The sequence below is a fragment of the Heptranchias perlo genome, unplaced genomic scaffold (assembly GCF_035084215.1).
Source record: "Heptranchias perlo isolate sHepPer1 unplaced genomic scaffold, sHepPer1.hap1 HAP1_SCAFFOLD_49, whole genome shotgun sequence".
Taxonomy (NCBI): Eukaryota; Metazoa; Chordata; class Chondrichthyes; order Hexanchiformes; family Hexanchidae; genus Heptranchias; species Heptranchias perlo.
The window spans coordinates 5364220-5379855 of NW_027139505.1; the positions used below are offsets into that span (position 1 = coordinate 5364220).

At 38.9% G+C, this 15636-nt stretch overlaps 1 long non-coding RNA gene across 2 annotated transcripts in view; it reads right to left on the reverse strand.

The window, feature by feature from the left end:
* Nucleotides 1-74: 74 nt before the first annotated feature.
* The window catches only part of LOC137313861 (uncharacterized), a 77271-nt gene continuing 61709 nt past the window's right edge, over nt 75-15636 (reverse strand). For both annotated transcript variants that reach the window (XR_010961103.1, XR_010961102.1), the window contains one exon: nt 75-437. This is a non-coding gene — a long non-coding RNA (uncharacterized lncRNA). The remainder of the gene's footprint in view (nt 438-15636) is intronic.

Genomic DNA, 15636 nt, shown 5'->3' on the forward strand with positions numbered 1-15636 from the left:
TCGTCAGATGGCGGCAAGTCGCAAACAGAGTGTCCCCAGTGATCCCGCAGTGAACCCAGAATGATGTCAGGGTGCACCCAGTCAGCCCAGAGTGATGCCAGAGTGGTGGTCTTGATGTTCAGACCACAAACACAACAACAAGAACTGGCACAACAATGTCCCAGTGACCACCCCCACGAGTGTCCGTTGAATGTCCCAGTGATCCCCCCAGTGTCCCCTGAATATCCCAGTGATCCCAGTGTGCACCCAGTGACCCCAGAGTAAGCCAGACATCACTCACGTGCCCCCCATCGGGTCCAGGCTGCGGTGAAGGTCTCACTCAGTCAGTCCGCAGCGGAGAGAACTATTCTTGGCCCAGGATTTTTCCCACTCCTACTCTTCCTCACAAAATGTCTCTTTCTGGATCATCCCCTTGCAGCATTTCATCAAAAATATTCCTGAGGGGAGAGAGAGAGAGAGAGAATTGATTAAAATACAAATGTAAGGGATTAAAAAGGCACAGCAAGAGCCCAGAACTCCCTCCCTCCCACTCCCTCTCTCACTCTCTCTTTTTACCTCCCTCCCTCTCCCTCTCTCTCTCACCCCCTCTCTCTCCCCCCACTCTCTCTCAACCCCCTCTCTCTCTCCCTCTCTCTCTCTCCCCCGCCCTCTCTCTCCCTCTCTCCCCCGCCCTCTCTCTCCCTCTCTCCCCCTCTCTCCCCCCTCTCTCTCCCTCCCTCTCTCTCCCCCCTCTCTCTCCCTCCCTCTCTCTCCCTCCCTCTTTTTACCTCCCTCCCTCTCCCTCTCTCTCTCACCCCCTCTCTCTCCCCCCACTCTCTCTCAACCCCCTCTCTCTCTCCCTCTCTCTCTCTCCCCCGCCCTCTCTCTCCCTCTCTCCCCCGCCCTCTCTCTCCCTCTCTCCCCCTCTCTCCCCCCTCTCTCTCCCTCCCTCTCTCTCCCCCCTCTCTCTCCCTCCCTCTCTCTCCCTCCCTCTCTTTCCCTCCCTCTCTCTCCCTCCCTCTCTCTCCCCCTCTCTCACACTCCCCCAGTTGCACAGAATCTCTCCCTAATCCAAGTCTGCAGCTTGTTTCACCCCTGCCTTTCCTCTGAATGCCTCGAACCGGTGACGCACTATCTGTCTGCGCTGCTCGGTGTTTGTTGCAGGCTCCAAACCTCCCCTGGGTTTGTTTTCTCTCCTGTCCCTGGGCCCGCACACACCTGCTCTGGACATTTTGCAACTTATGTTCTGTCAGTTGCTGTGAGCGAAATGTCAACAGCTTATCCCTTAACTGTTTTCTCTTGATTGAATTAGCAGCTCGCCCCGACCTGTTCAATCTCTCCCCCTCCCTGTACAATCTCTCCCCCTCCCTGTTCAATTTCTCCCACACTCTGTGTAATATTCCCCTCTGTGTAATATTCCCCCCCCTGTGTAATGTTACCATCTGTGAAATATTCCCCCTCTCTGCAATATTCCACACTCTGTAATATTGCCCTCTGTGTAATATTCCCTCTCCGTGTAATAGTCGCCCATTCTGAGTTCACCCCACCTTGTATTGTACAGAATGTAATATAAGATATGTACTGATTCCAATCCTTCTTGTAATGTACAGAATGTAATATAAGATATGTACAGTGGCCACCTCACCTTGCATGATACAGAATGCAATATAAGATATGTACTGAGTACACACCACCTTGTAATGTAAAGAATGTAATATAAGATATGTACGGAGTCCAACCCACCTTGTAATGTTCACAATGTAATATAAGATATGTACTGAGTCCACCACAGCTTGTATTGTACAGAATGTAATATAAGATGTGCAATGTGTCCACCCCACCTTGTATTGTACAGAATGTAAAATGAGAAATGTAAGCAGTCCAACCCAGCTTGTATTGTACAGAACGTAATATAAGATATTTGATGAGGACACCCCACCATGTTTTATACAGAATGTAATATGAGATATGCACTGAGTCTATCCCACCTTGTATTGTACAGAAAGTAATTTTAGATAAGTACTGAGTCCACCCCACCTTGTATTGTACAGAATGTAATATAAGATATGTACTGAGTCCACTTAACCTTGTAATGTACAGAATGTAATATAAGATATGTCCTGAGACAACCACACCTTGTAATGCAAGGAATGTAATATAACATATGTACTGAGTCCATTCCACCTTGTATCGTACAGAATATGATATAAGATATGTACTGAGAACAAATCACCTTGCAATGTACAGAATGTAATATAAGATATCCACGGAGTCCAACCCACCTTGTATTGTGCACAATATAATACAAGACATGCACTGAGTCCACCCACCTTGTATTGTACAGAATGTAATGTCAGATTTATACTGAGTCCACCCCACCTTGTATTGTACAGAATGTAATAAAATATATGTACTGAGTCCACCCCACCTTGTATTGTACAGAATGAAATATGAGATATGTAAGCAGTCCAACCCAGCGTGTATTTTACAGAATGTAATATAAGATATGTAATGAGTACATCCCACCTTCTATTGTAAGAATGTAATTTTAGATAGGTACTGAGTCCATCCCACCTTGTATTGTACAGAATGTAACTTAAGATATGTACCGAGTCCACCCCATCTTATACAGAACAGAATGTAATATAAGATATGTAAGCAGTCCATCCAACCTTGTATTGCAAAGAATGTAATTTTAGATATGTACTGAGTCCAACCCACCTTGTATTGTGCACAATGTAATATAAGACAAGTACTGAATCCAAGCCACCTTGTATTGTACAGAATGTAATATCAGATGTATACTGAGTCCACCCCACCTTGTATTGTACAGAATGTAATATAAGATATGTACTGAGTCCACACCTCCTTGTAAAGTACAGAATGTAATTTAAGATATGTACTGAGTCCATCCCTCCATGTTATGTACAGAATGTAATATAAGATATGTACAGTGTCCACCTCACCTTGTACTATAAAGAATGAAATGTAAGATATGGACTGAGTACACACTACCTTGTAATGTACAGAATGTAATATAAGATATGTCCTGATTCCACCCCAACTTGTATTGTACAGAATGAAATATAAGATATGTAAGCAGTCAACCCCAGCTTGTACTGTACAGAATGTAAGAAAAGTTGTGTACTGAGTCCAACTCAACTTGTAATGTACAGAATGTAACATAAGATATGTACTGAGTCCACCCCACCTTTTATTATACAGAATGTAATAGAAGATATGTACTGATTCCAAACCACCATGTATTGTGCACAATGTAATATAAGACAAGTACTGAGTCCACCACACCTTGTATTGTGCAGAATGTAATATAAGATATGTACTGAGTCCACACCTCCTTGTAATGTACAGAATGTAATATAAGATATGTACTGAGTCCACCCCTCCATGTAATGTACAGAAAGTAATATAAGATATGTACAGTGTCCACCCCACCTTGTACTATAAAGAATGAAATGTAAGATATGTACGGAGTCCACCCCACCTTGTATTGTACAGAATGTAATATCAGATGTATACTGAGTCCACCCCACCTTGTATTGTGCAGAATGTAATATAAGATATGTACTGTGTCCACACCTCCTTGTAATGTACAGAATGTAATATAAGATATGTACTGAGTCCACCCCTCCATGTAATGTACAGAAAGTAATATAAGATATGTACAGTGTCCACCCCACCTTGTACTATAAAGAATAAAATGTAAGATATGTACTGAGTCCACCCCACCTTGTAATGTACAGAATGTAATATAAGATATTTACTGAGTCCACCCACCTTGTATTGTACAGAATGTAAAATAAGATATGTCAGGAGTCCACCCCACCTTGTGTTGTACAGAATGTAATGTAAGATATGTACTCAGTCCACCCAACCTTGTAATGTACAGAATGTAATGTAAGATATGTCCTGAGTCCACCCCACATTGTAATGCACAGAATGTAATATAAGATATGCACGGAGTCCAACCCACCTTGCATTGTGCACAATGTAATGTAAGACATGTACTGACTCCACCCCATCTTGTAATGTACAGAATATAATATAAGATATGTACTGAGTCCATCCCAACTTGTATTGTACAGAATGAAATATAAGATATGTAAGCAGTCAACCCCAGCTTGTACTGTACAGCATGTAATATAAGATGTGTACTGAGTCCACCCCAACTTGTAATGTGCAGAATGTAACATAAGATATGTACTGAGTCCACCCCACCTTGTATTGTGCAGAATGCAATATAAGAAATGTACTGATTCCACTCCTCCTTGTAATGTACAGAATGTAATATAAGATATGTACAGTGTCCTCCTCACCTTGTACGATACTGAATGTAATATAAGATATGTGATGAGTACACCCCACCGTTTTTAATACAGAATGTAATATGAGATATGTACTGAGTTCACCCCACCTTGTATTGTACATAATGTAATTGTAGATATGTACTGAGCCCAAGCCACCTTGTATGAAACAGAACGTAACATAAGATATGTTCTGAGTCCACCCCAAATTATAATGTACAGAATGTAATATAAGATATGTACTGAGTCCACCCCACCTTGTATTGTACAGAATGTAATCTAAGATATGTACTGAGTCCACCCCACCTTGTAATGTACAGAATGTAATATAAGATATGAACTGAGTCCACCTCGCCTTGTATTATACAGAATGGAACATAAGATATTGACTGAGTCCACCCACCTTGTATTGTACAGAATGTAAAATAAGATATGTCAGGAGTCCACACCACCTTGTATTGTACAGAATGTAATGTAAGATATGTACTCAGTCCACCCAACCTTGTAATGTACAGAATGTAATGTAAGATATGTCCTGAGTCCACCCCACCTTGTAATGCACAGAATGTAATATAAGATATGCACGGAGTCCAACCCACCTTGCATTGTGCACAATGTAATGTAAGACATGTACTGAGTCCACCCCATCTTGTAATGTACAGAATGTAACATAAGATATGTTCCGAGTCCACCCCACCTCGTATTGGCAGAATGTAATTTAAGATATGTACTGAAAACACCCCGCCTTGTGTTGTACAGAATGTAAAATAAGATATGTCAGGAGTCCACCCCAGCTTGTATTGTACAGAATGTAATTTTAGTTATGTACTGAGTACACCCCACCTTGTATTGTACAGAATGTAACATTAGCTATGCAATGAGTACACCCCACCTTGTATTGTACAGAATGCAATATGAGATATGTACTGAGTCCACCTCACCTTGTATTGTACAGTCTGTAATATAAGAAATGTACTGAGTCCACCTCACCTTGAATTGGAGAGAATGTAATCTGAGATATGCACTGAGTCCACCCCACCTCGTATTGGTAGAATGTAATGTAAGATATGTGATGAGTCACCCCACCTTGTTTTATACAGAATGTAATATGAGATATGTACTGAGTCCTGCCCACCTTGTATTGTACAGAATGTAAGATGAGACATGTAATCAGTCCAACCCAGCTTGCATTGTACAGAATGTAATATAAGATATGTACTGAGTCCACCCCCCTTGTATTATACACAATGTAATATAAGATATGTACTGAGTCCACCCCACCTTGTATTCTACAGAATGTAATATAAGATATGTCCTGAGTCCATTCCACCTTGTATTGTGCAGAATATCATAAAAGATATGTGCTGAGAACACACCACCTTGCAATGTACAGAATGTAAAATAAGATATGCACGGAGTCCAACCCACCTTGTATTGTGCACAATGTAATATAAGACATTTACTGAGTCCACCACATCTTGTACAGTACAGAATGTAACATAAGATATGTAAGCAGTCCTCCCCACCTTGTAATGTACAGAATGTAATATAAGATATGGACAGTGTCCACCTCACCATGTACTATGCAGAATGTAATGTAAGATATGTTCTGAGCATACAGCACCTTGTAATGCACAGAATGTAATATAAGATATGTACTGACTCCACCCCAACTTGTATTGTACAGAATGTAACATAAGATATGTAAGCAGTCAACCCCAGCTTGTACTGTACAGGATGTAATATAAGATGTGTACTGAGTCCACCCCACCTTGTATTGTACAGAATGTAATACAAGATATGTAAGCAGTCCATCCCACCTTGTATTGTACAGAATGTAACATAAGATATGTACCGAGTCCACCCCATCTTATATAGAACAGAATGTAATATAAGATATTTAAGCAGTCCATCCAACCTTGTATTGCACAGAATGTAATTTTAGATATGTACTGAGTCCACCCCACGTTCTATTATACCGAATGTAATCGAAGATATGTGCTGAGTCCACCCCACCTTGTATTGTACAGAATGTAATGTAAGATATGGACTGAGTCCACCCCCCTTGTATTATACACAATGTAATATAAGATATGTACTGAGTCCACCCCACCTTGTATTCTACAGAATGTAATATAAGATATGTCCTGAGTCCATTCCACCTTGTATTGTGCAGAATATCATAAAAGATATGTGCTGAGAACACACCACCTTGCAATGTACAGAATGTAAAATAAGATATGCACGGAGTCCAACCCACCTTGTATTGTGCACAATGTAATATAAGACATTTACTGAGTCCACCCCATCTTGTACAGTACAGAATGTAACATAAGATATGTCAGCAGTCCTCTCCAACTTGTAATGTACAGAATGTAATATAAGATATGGACAGTGTCCACCTCACCATGTACTATGCAGAATGTAATGTAAGATATGTACTGAGCATACAGCACCTTTTAATGCACAGAATGTAATATAAGATATGTACTGACTCCACCACAACTTGTATTGTACAGAATGTAACATAAGATATGTAAGCAGTCAACCCCAGCTTGTACTGTACAGAATGTAATATAAGATGTGTACTGAGTCCACCCCACCTTGTATTGTACAGAATGTAATAAAAGATATGTACTGAGTCCACCCCACCTTGTATTGTACAGAATGAAATATGAGATATGTAAGCAGTCCAACCCAGCTTGTATTTTACAGAATGTAAAATATGATATGTAATGAGTACACCTCACCTTGTATTGTTCAGAATGTAATATAAGATATGTACTGAGTCCACCCCACCTTATAATTTACGGAACGTAACATATGATACGTACTGTGTCCACCCCACCTTTTAATGTACATTATGTAATATAAGATGTGTAATGAGTCCACCCCACCTTGTATTGTACATAATGTAATATAAGATATGGACTGAGTCCACCCCAACTTGTAATGTATAGAATGCAACATAAGATATGCACTGAGTCCACACCACCTTGTATTGTACAGAATATAATATAAGAGATGCACTGAGTCCACCCCACCTTGTAATGTTCAGAATGTAATATGAGATAGGTTCTGACTCCACCCTACATTGTATTGTACAGAATGTAATTTTAGATATGTACTGAGTCCAAACCACCTTGTATTATACAGAATGTATTCGAAGCTATGTACTGAATCCACCTCACGTTGTATTGTACAGCATGTAATATAATATATCTACTGAGTCCACCCCACCTTGTAATGTACAGAATGCAATATAAGGTATGTACTGAGTCCACCCCACCTTGTATTATACAGAATGTAACATAAGATATGTACTGAGTACAGCCCACCTCGTATTGTACAGAATGTAACATAAGATATGCACTGAGTCCACACCACCTTGTATTGTACAGAATATAATATAAGAGATGCACTGAGTCCACCCCACCTTGTAATGTTCAGAATGTAATATGTCACATGTACTGAGTCCACCCCACCTTGTACAAAACAGAATGTAATATAAGAGATGGACTGAGTCCACGTCACCTTGTATTATACAGAATTTAATATAAGATATGAACTGAGTACACCCCTCCTTCTAGTGTACAGGATGTAATATGTGATAGGTTCTCAGTCCACCCCACCTTGTATTCTATGGAATGTAATCAAAGATATTAACTGAGTCCAACCTACCTTGTAATGTACAAAATGTAATATAAGATATGTGCTGAGTGCACCCCACTTTGTCATGCACAGAATTTAATATAAGATATGGACTGAGTCCACCACTCCTTGTAACGTACAGAATGTAATGTAAGATATGTACTGAGTCCACCCCACCTTGTATTCTACAGAATGTAATATAAGATATGTCCTGAGTCCATTCCACCTTGTATTGTGCAGAATATCATAAAAGATATGTGCTGAGAACACACCACCTTGCAATGTACAGAATGTAAAATAAGATATGCACGGAGTCCAACCCACCTTGTATTGTGCACAATGTAATATAAGACATTTACTGAGTCCACCACATCTTGTACAGTACAGAATGTAACATAAGATATGTAAGCAGTCCTCCCCACCTTGTAATGTACAGAATGTAATATAAGATATGGACAGTGTCCACCTCACCATGTACTATGCAGAATGTAATGTAAGATATGTTCTGAGCATACAGCACCTTGTAATGCACAGAATGTAATATAAGATATGTACTGACTCCACCCCAACTTGTATTGTACAGAATGTAACATAAGATATGTAAGCAGTCAACCCCAGCTTGTACTGTACAGGATGTAATATAAGATGTGTACTGAGTCCACCCCACCTTGTATTGTACAGAATGTAATACCAGATATATAAGCAGTCCATCCCACCTTGTATTGTACAGAATGTAACATAAGATATGTACCGAGTCCACCCCATCTTATATAGAACAGAATGTAATATAAGATATTTAAGCAGTCCATCCAACCTTGTATTGCACAGAATGTAATTTTAGATATGTACTGAGTCCACCCCACGTTCTATTATACCGAATGTAATAGAAGATATGTGCTGAGTCCACCCCACCTTGTATTGTACAGAATGTAATGTAAGATATGGACTGAGTCCACCCCCCTTGTATTATACACAATGTAATATAAGATATGTACTGAGTCCACCCCACCTTGTATTCTACAGAATGTAATATAAGATATGTCCTGAGTCCATTCCACCTTGTATTGTGCAGAATATCATAAAAGATATGTGCTGAGAACACACCACCTTGCAATGTACAGAATGTAAAATAAGATATGCACGGAGTCCAACCCACCTTGTATTGTGCACAATGTAATATAAGACATTTACTGAGTCCACCCCATCTTGTACAGTACAGAATGTAACATAAGATATGTCAGCAGTCCTCTCCAACTTGTAATGTACAGAATGTAATATAAGATATGGACAGTGTCCACCTCACCATGTACTATGCAGAATGTAATGTAAGATATGTACTGAGCATACAGCACCTTTTAATGCACAGAATGTAATATAAGATATGTACTGACTCCACCACAACTTGTATTGTACAGAATGTAACATAAGATATGTAAGCAGTCAACCCCAGCTTGTACTGTACAGAATGTAATATAAGATGTGTACTGAGTCCACCCCACCTTGTATTGTACAGAATGTAATAAAAGATATGTACTGAGTCCACCCCACCTTGTATTGTACAGAATGAAATATGAGATATGTAAGCAGTCCAACCCAGCTTGTATTTTACAGAATGTAAAATATGATATGTAATGAGTACACCTCACCTTGTATTGTTCAGAATGTAATATAAGATATGTACTGAGTCCACCCCACCTTATAATTTACGGAACGTAACATATGATACGTACTGTGTCCACCCCACCTTTTAATGTACATTATGTAATATAAGATGTGTAATGAGTCCACCCCACCTTGTATTGTACATAATGTAATATAAGATATGGACTGAGTCCACCCCAACTTGTAATGTATAGAATGCAACATAAGATATGCACTGAGTCCACACCACCTTGTATTGTACAGAATATAATATAAGAGATGCACTGAGTCCACCCCACCTTGTAATGTTCAGAATGTAATATGTCACATGTACTGAGTCCACCCCACCTTGTACAAAACAGAATGTAATATAAGAGATGGACTGAGTCCACGTCACCTTGTATTATACAGAATTTAATATAAGATATGAACTGAGTACACCCCTCCTTCTAGTGTACAGGATGTAATATGTGATAGGTTCTCAGTCCACACCACCTTGTATTCTATGGAATGTAATCAAAGATATTAACTGAGTCCAACCCACCTTGTAATGTACAAAATGTAATATAAGATATGTGCTGAGTGCACCCCACCTTGTCATGCACAGAATTTAATACAAGATATGGACTGAGTCCACCACTCCTTGTAACGTACAGAATGTAATGTAAGATATGTACTGAATCCACCCCACCTTGTATTGTACAGAATGTAATAAAAGTTATGTACTGAGTCCACCCCACCTGGTATTGTGCAAAATGTAACAGAAGATATGGACTGAGCCCACTCCAACTTGTAATGTACAGAATGTAATATAAGATATGGACTGAGTCCACGCCACCTTGCATTGGACAGAATGTACTATAAGATATGTAATGAGTACACACCTCCTTGAATTGTACAGGATGTAATATGAGATAGGTACTGACTCCACCCTACATTGTATTGTACAGAATGTAATTTTAGATATGTACTGAGTCCAAACCACCTTGTATTATACAGAATGTATGAGAAGCTATGTACTGAATCCACCTCACGTTGTATTGTACTGCATGTAATATAATATATCTACTGAGTCCACCCCACCTTGTAATGTACAGAATGCAATATAAGGTATGTACTGAGCCCACCCCACCTTGTATTATACAGAATGTAACATAAGATATGTACTGAGTACAGCCCACCTCGTATTGTACAGAATGTAACATAAGATATGCACTGAGTCGACCCCACCTTGTATTGTACAGGATGTAATGTTAGATTTATACTGAGTACACCCCACCTTGTATTGCACAGAATGTAATATAAGATAGGTGCTGAGTCCACCCCACCTTGTATTGTACAGAATCTAACCCAAGATATGTACTGTGTCCACCCCACCTGGTAATGTACAGAATGTAATGTAAGGTATCTACTGAGTCCAACCCACCTTGTAATGTACCGAATGTAATATAAGATATGTACTGAGTGCACCCTGCCTTGTATTGTACATAATGTAATATAAGATTTGCACTGAGTCCACCCCACCTTTTTTGTACAGAACGAAATAGAAGATATGTGCTGAGTCCACCACTTCTTGTAATGTACAGAATTTAATGTAAGATATGTACTGAATCCACCGCTCCTTGCAATGTAGAGAATGTAACATAAGATATGTACATGTCCACCTCACCTTGTACTATGCAGAATGTAATATAAGAGATGGACTGTGTTCACTTCACCTTGTATGTTACAGAATGTAAGATAAGATATGTACTGATTCCACCTCACCTTGTACTGTACAGAATGTAATATAAGATATGTACTGAGTCCACCTCACCTTGTACTGTACAGAATGTAAAAAAAAGATTTGTACTGGGTGCAAACCATCTTGAAATGTACAGAATGTAATATAAGATATGTACGGAATCCAACCCACCTTGTATTGCGCACAATGTAAAAAGAGATATGTAAGCAGTCCACCCCAATTTATATTGTACAGAATGTAATATAAGAGATGTACTGAGTCCACCCCACCTTGTAATGCTCAGAATGTAATATATCACATGTACTGAGTCCACCCCACCTTGTACAATACAGAATGTAATATAAGAGATGGACTGAGTCCACGTCAACTTGTATTATACAGAATATAATATAAGATATGAACTGAGTACACCCCTCCTTCTATTGTACAGGATGTAATATGAGATAGGTTTTAAGTCCACCCCACCTTGTATTGCATAGAATGTAATTTTAGATATGCACTGAGTCCAACCCACCGAGTATTGCACAGAATGTAATCAAAGATATGTACTGAGTCCAACCCACCTTGTAATGTACAGAATGTAATTTCAGATATGTGCTGAGTGCACCCCACCTTGAAATGCACAGAATATAATACAAGATATTGACTGAGTCCACCCCTCCTTGCAACGTACAGAATGTAATATAAGATATGTACTGAATCCACCCCACCTAGAATTGTACAGAATGTAATTAAAAGTTATGTACTGAGTCCACCCCACCTGGTATTGTGCAAAATGTAACATAAGATATGGACTGAGCCCACTCCAACTTGTAATGTACAGAATGTACTATAAGATATGTAATGAGTACAACCCTCGTTGAATTGTACTGGATGTAATATGAGATCGGTACAGAGTCCACCCCACATTGTATTGTATGGAAAGTAATTTTAGATATTTACTGAGTCCAAACCACCTTGTATTGTACAGAATGTCATATAATATATCTACTGAGTCCACCCCACCTTGTAATGTACAAAATGCAATATAACGTATGTACTGAGTCCACCCCACCTTGTATTATACAGAACGTGACATAAGATATGTACTGAGTGCAGCCCACCTCGTATCGTACAGAATGTAATTTATGATACGGACTGAGTCCACCTCATCTTCTATGACACAGAATGTAATATAAGATATGTACTGAGTGCACCCCACCTTGTATTGGACAGAATATAAGATAAGATATGTGCTGAATCCACTTCACCTTGTATTATACAGAATGTAATATATGATATGCACTGAGTCCACCCCACCTTCTAATGTACAGAATGTAATATAAGATATGTACTGAGTGCACCCCACCTTTTTTTGTACAGAACGAAATAGAAGATAGGTGCTGAGTCCACCACTTCTTGTAATGTACAGAATGTAACATAAGATATGTACATGTCCACCTCACCATGTACTATGCAGAATGTAATGTAAGAGATGGACTGTGTTCACTTCACCTTGTATGTTACAGAATGTAAGATAAGATATGTACTGATTCCACCTCACCTTTTACTTTACAGAATATAATATAAGATATGTACTGAGTCTAACTCACCTTGTACTGTACAGAATGTAAAATAAGATTTGTACTGGGTACAAACCACCTTGAAATGTACAGAATGTAATGTAAGTTATGTACGGAATCCAACCCACCTTGTATTGCGCACAATGTAATATGAGATATGTCAGCAGTCCACCCCAGTTTGTATTGTACAGAATGAAATATATGATATGTAAGCAGTCCACCCCAGTTTGTATTGTACAGAATGTAATATATGATATGTAATGAGTACACCTCACCTTGTATTGTTCAGAATGTAAAATAATATATGTACCGAGTCCACCCCACCTTTTAATGTACAGAATGTAATATAAGATGTGTGCAGAGTCCACTCACCTTGTGTTATACAGAACGTAACATAAGATATGTACTGAGTACACAAAACCTTGAAATGTACAGAATGTAACATAAGATATGTACGGAGACCAACCCACCTTGCATTGTGCACAATATAATATAAGTTATGAACTGAGTCCAGCCAAAATTGTATTGTACAGAATATAAAATGAGATATGTGCTGAGTCCAACCCACCTTGTATTAAACAGAATGTAATGTATGATATGTACTGAGTCCACCCCACCTTGTAATGTACATAATGTAATATGAGATATGTAAGCAGTCCACCTCACCATGTTTTATACAGAATCTAATATAAAATATGTACGGAGTCCATCCCACATTGTATTGTGCACAATGTAATATCAGATATGTACTGAGTCCACCCCAACTTGTATTGTACAGAATGTAATATGAGATATGTAAGCAGTCCACCCCAGCTTGTATCGTACAGAATGTAATATAAGATATGCAATGAGTACACAACACCTTGTGTTGTGCAGAATTTAACATGAGGTATGTACTGAGTTCAAATCACCTTGGATTGGACAGAATGTAATTTTAGATTATACTGAGTGCACCACACCTTGTATTGTACAGAATGTGAAATAAGATATGTACTGCGTCCAACCCACCATGCATTATACAGAATGTAATATAAGATATGTTCTGAGTTCACCCCACCTTGAAATGAACAGAAAGTAATTTCAGATATGGACTGTGTCCATCTCACCTTATATTGCGCAGAATGCAATGTAAGATATGTACTGAGTCCAACCCACCTTGTAATGCACACATTGTAATATAAGATATGTACCGAGTCCAACCCACCTTGTAATGCACACATTGTAATATAAGATATGCACTGAGTCCAGCACACCTTGTAATGTGCAGAATGTAATATAAGATATGGACTGAGAACACACCACCTTGCAATGTACAGAATGTAAAATAAGATTTGTACTGGGTACAAACCACCTTGAAATGTACAGAATGTAATATAAGATATGTACGGAATCCAACCCACCTTGTATTGAGCACAATGTAATATGAGATATGTAAGCAGTCCACCCCAGTTTATATTGTACAGAATGTAATATATGATATGTAAGCAGTCCACCCCAGTTTTATTCTACAGAATGTAATATATGATCTGCAATGAGTACACCTCACCTTGTATTGTTCAGAATGTAAAATAATATATGTACTGAGTCCACCCCACCTTGTAATGCACAGAATGTAATATAAGATTTGTGCAGAGTCCACTCACCTTGTGTTATACAGAACGTAACATAAGATATGTACTGAGTCCACCCAACCTTGTATTGTGCAGAATGTAATGTAAGATATCTACTGAGTCCAACCCACCTTGTAATGTACAGAATGTAATATAAGATGTGCACTGAGTCCACCCCACCTTTTTTTGTAAAGAACGAAATAGAAGATACGTGCTGAGTCCACCACTTCTTGTAATGTACAGAATGTAACATAAGATATGTACATGTCCACGTCACCTTGTACTATGCAGAATGTAATATAATAGATGGACTGTGTTCACTTCACCTTGTATGTTACAGAATATAAGATAAGTAATGTACTGATTCCACCTCACCTTGTACTTTACAGAATGTAATATAAGATATTTACTGAGTCTACCTCACCTTGTACTGTTCAGAATGTAAAATAAGATTTGTACTGGGTACAAACCACCTTGAAATGTACAGAATGCAACATAAGATATGAACTGAGTCCACCCCACCTTGTAATGTACAGAATGTAATCGAAGGTATGGACTGATTCCAACTCGCCTTGAATAATACAGAATGTAAATTAGGATCTGTCAGGAGTCCACCCCAGCTTGCATTGCACATAATGTTGTGCACTGAGTCCACCCCACCTTCTACTGTACAGAATGAAAGATAAGTTATATCCGGTGTCCAACTCACCTTGTCCTATACAGAATGTAATATAAGATATGTACTGAGTACACACCACCTTGAATTGTGCAGAATGTAAGATAAGATATGAACGGAGACCAACCCACCTTGCATTGTGCACAATATAATATAAGTTATGAACTGAGTCCAGCCCAACTTGTATTGCACAGAATATAAAATGAGATATGTGCTGAGTCCACCCCACCTTGTATTATACAGACTGTAATGTAAGATATGTACTGAGTCCACCCCACCTTGTAATGTACAGAATGTAAGATAAGATGTGCACTGAGTCCACTCCTCCTTGTAATGTACAGAATGTAACATAAGATATGTACATGTCCACCTCACCTTGTACTATGCAGAATGTAATGTAAGAGATGGACTGTGTTCACTTCACCTTGTATGTTACAGAATGTAAGAT